The 4,172-nt window shown below is 42.2% G+C and overlaps 1 pseudogene; it reads right to left on the reverse strand.

The window, feature by feature from the left end:
• Nucleotides 1-1,854: 1,854 nt before the first annotated feature.
• On the reverse strand, nt 1,855-3,215 carry LOC150041603 (small ribosomal subunit protein uS2 pseudogene; annotated as a pseudogene).
• Nucleotides 3,216-4,172: the final 957 nt, after the last annotated feature.

Below are 4,172 nucleotides of genomic sequence, written 5' to 3' on the forward strand. Positions count from 1 at the left end.
TGGGTCTTCATATACACTGAGGCGTAAGTAATAGTTTTGTTTTCTTTCAGTCAGCTATTCGTACTGATATCAGAATGCTTGCTCCATATAATCTTTTTTTTAATTGTTATTGTAAAGGTGATGTGCAGATGGCTTACAGATACATTAGTTAGGTAATGATAATAAGTACATTTGTTTTGGAACAGTATCCTCTCTTCTCTCGCATTCTGTCAATTCCATATACCTTCTTATTTGCTACTTTTAATGTATTATAGATAAAATAAGAAATAGTGCTCTGGGATGAAAGTCCAGTAGCTTTAGGGCCCTAGCTTTGTGACCATGGTTTCAGCTGCACTGCCCTGCCCCCTTTCCTTACTTCCTGATTCTTGGCTGAATTCTGGTGTTAGAACTGGCCAATTAGGGTGTTACTGTGGAAGGAATTTTGGAGATGGACAAAAGATTGTAAAGTAAAAAGCAGTAACCCAAAGAGTGTTTCCCTAACAGTGTTGTGCCAAAACAGTCTTTAAAACAAAATATTCAAGTCTTCAGAAGTGATTTGATCATATATATTACTCATTTTTTCTCTAGTCTAAGACAAATGTGTTTGCAAGATAAACAATAAAATACGTTACCTTGTCGGAAACGAAATATTTAACGTACTGCAGAGTAGATCCTAGTAATCATTTTTTCCAGATTTTTTGGGGGGGGTCAGGGGCTTGAACTAGGCCTGGGCGCTGTCTCTGAGCTCTTCAGCTGAAGGCTACCAACCTACCCTTGAGCCAAGCCCCACTTCCTGTTTTCTATAGGTTAATTGGAGCTAAGAGTCTCAGGCCCTTTTGTGCCAGTGCTGGCTTTGAACCTTTATCCTCAGGTGTCAGCCTCTTGAGTAACTAGGATTGTAGGCATGAGCCACCACCCCAGCCTTCCAGATGTTTCTGATGGGAAAGTAATTTAAAAATATAAACTAAAAGGTTCTTTAAATGAATTGTTTGTTTTTGTGAAAAGGTGTGGAAAATGTATATGTTTCCACAAAAATCTTGTTGTAGATAACTTTGTGTATATTTATTACCGACAGAGGTGATTCTTTCTAACCCCATCCTTTAACCTCACACTCAGGTATAGATTTTTCATGATACTTTGAAATGAGATATTGATTAGTTCATCAGTTTTTCTTTCTCTCTAGATGGCTTTTTAAAATATATGCTACTCACTTCAACTTAGTCATCATTTCTCTAATAATCAAGAGATTTGTGTTATTTTTTCAGATTTCGACCCTAATATAACCCACACACAGATTTTTGTTAAAGGTGCACGTATAAGAGAATATTTAAAGCCAATTGCCAGTGGCTCATCCGTTTAATCCTAGTTACTCAGCAGTCTGTGATCTGAAGATTGTGGTTTGAAGTTAATTCAGGTAGGAATGTCCAGGAGACTGTCATGTCCAATTAAGTAACAAAAAGCTGGAAATGGAGGTGTGGCTTAAGTGGTAGAATTCTATCTTGAGCAAGAAAGCTGCAACACTGGCACATGAAAAGAGTATATTTAAGAGTATGCCGTGCTATGAAGACAAATTTGGAGACGCTCAATGTCACTAGATCTTCCAAAGTGGAATTTGACTGTCTTATTTTCGGGTTTTCTACATAGTTGTTGATATTTCTACTTATGAAAATTTGTTTTTAAATATGTATAGGGAAAATTGGAGAAATATTGATGAGTTTCAAGTGACAATTTCATGATATGACCAGAAAAATATGTCTCAGCATCAATTTGAATTGGACACAATATGGCTGAAATCTGAAACTACATAGGTTAGGTAAGGGAATAATTTTGATACTTGATGACATTAATGGAAGTTTGGAATAAAGAGTTACAAGTTTAATGATAAAGACAGAGAAAAGTGTGACTGTGTTGTACAAAGTTGGGTTGGTCTTTTCTGTGTGTGCTTGTTTTAAACGTTTTTTTTGACAGTCGTGGGCTTGAACTTAGCCTGGGCGGTGTCCCTGAGCTCTTCAGCTGAAGGCTACCGCCCTACCCTTGAGCCAAGCCCTATTTCCTGGTTTCTAGAGGTTAATTGGAGATAAGAATCTCAGGTCTTTTTTGTGCCTAGGCTGGCTTTGAACCTTGATCCTCAGATCTCAGCCTCCTGAGTAGCTAGGATTACAGGTGTGAGCCACTGGCACTGAGCTAGTTGTCGTTTTATCCTTCCCCGTACACCTCCCTCTCTCTCTCTCTCTCTCTCTCTCTCTCTCTCTCTCTCTCTCTCTCTCTCTCTCTCTCTCTCTCTCTCTCTGTGTGTGTGTGTGTTTGTGTGTCTCTCTCTCTCTTTTTCTCCTGTCTGTCTCCTCTGTGTGTGTGTTTATTTCTCTCTCTGTCCCTCTATCTCTGTCTCTCTCTCTGGAATCCATTTGTTTTCCCCGGTTAGGTGCACTGGGGCATGGTCCCCACACCTACTCTGTGGCCTGCACCGTGGGCACGGCAGAGCAGCCCTCGGTGGTGGGCTGCGTTCCAGTCTTTGGTGGGGAACTGAGGGTACCTGCAAACCCTTTGACAAGTGTAGCCATGAACTCCGGGGCAGGCGTTGTCCACTCACCCTGAAACTTTCCTTGGTCATCCCCTTGTTAGCGGCCGCTTGGTCCTCCATCTCTGTCTCCTTTGGGTCCCTGTAGGTAAAAGTTGAGGTCGGGTATGACGTCCCATGGGTATTCGCGCGAGATGATGCCACGCATGCGCAGGACTTCCTGGACCACTATCCGCATCAGACCCACCGGGTGCGTGCCTTGGTTGTCGCAGGGGATGGCAACAGCCACGTACTGCAGCGGGCAGTCTGTGTGGAACAGCGTGATTGTGGGCAGGTTCACATAGGATACCTTGCTGAGTAGCTGTAGTTTGCCCAGGGACCCATCACCACCAGCACAGTTCACCGAAGGCCGCCTGAATCTGGCTGGTGAAGGTCCCCGAGATGAAGCAGCTGGCGATCCGCGCGGTCCCTGTGACCACCCTGCTTGGTGGCCAGGGTTGCTGGAGGGGATGACACTGACCTGATGTCGGCCGATTTTTCAATGGCTACGATGGCACGAGCAGCGGCTTCTCCCAGGTCCTGGTCAGGTGGATGACGTAGATGCCGTCGATTGCTCCATGTGGAAGTCCAAGTTGGTGGTGCCCAGGTGGGTTCCTGGCACCAGGAGCTTGAGCACGTTCTCCTCCTTCATCTGCAGCATGCCCAAGGCTCTGGACATTATGTGAATTTTCTTGGGAAGTTACCACGGGAATCAAGAGCAGCGTTGTATGGAGCCCAGCCTGGTGAGTGCAGCTGGGGTGGTTATTTCTTTTCTTGATATTGTTCGTGCGATGCATCCTTATCACATGCCATCTCGAGATGAGTCTGTATTCCTCCTATCTTTAGTGTCGGATTCTTTTTCTTTTTTCTGTTTTGGAAAGATTTTTAGTAACACAGATTTTTACATCATATTTCAAATGTAATGTTTAACAAAAAAGTATTAAAGAAGGGAAACTCTACTTACAATCACTGCCACTTAGATTTTACAACATAATTAAAATTAAGCTGCGGGTTTGTATATCATATGTACATATTAATGTATGCAATAAAACATTATGTCTATGGAGTATATACCCCATCATAGATTTTTACATCTATGTAATTATGTTTATATCTCCAAGACCATGTCCATAACATTGGGTACCCAGTTCTTTATCCCATTTTTTTTTTGCCAGCCCTGGGCTTGAAGTCAGGGTCTGAGCATTGTCCTTGAGCTTTCTCAAGGCTAGAGCTCTACCACAGCACCACTTATGGCTATTCTATGTATGTGACACCAAGGAGTCAAACCTGCGTCTTTGTGCATGTTAGGCAAGCATTATACCACTAGGCCAAACTCCCTGCCCCTCTTTATCCCATTTTTAGTGATTTCCTGGCTTTTATATTTATATCATTTGCGGTTACAAACACACATCCCCACTTATCCACAAAGCATACATTCTAAGACCCTCTAATGAATGCCTGAAACCATAGATACTATTTCCATGGAGAGAACTTCCTAAGTCAATTCTGGTTGCAATTCATTTCATGTAACAAGTTAATAAAATTTTCAAATGTATTTTTTACACACTCTTTATTGACATCTCTCTGTTTTGATATTATATTTTGATGTTCACAGCAGTAAACAAGGCTTATTACC

Source organism: Megascapheus bottae, chromosome X (genome assembly GCF_031878675.1).
Source record: "Megascapheus bottae isolate mThoBot1 chromosome X, mThoBot2.hap1, whole genome shotgun sequence".
Taxonomy (NCBI): Eukaryota; Metazoa; Chordata; class Mammalia; order Rodentia; family Geomyidae; genus Megascapheus; species Megascapheus bottae.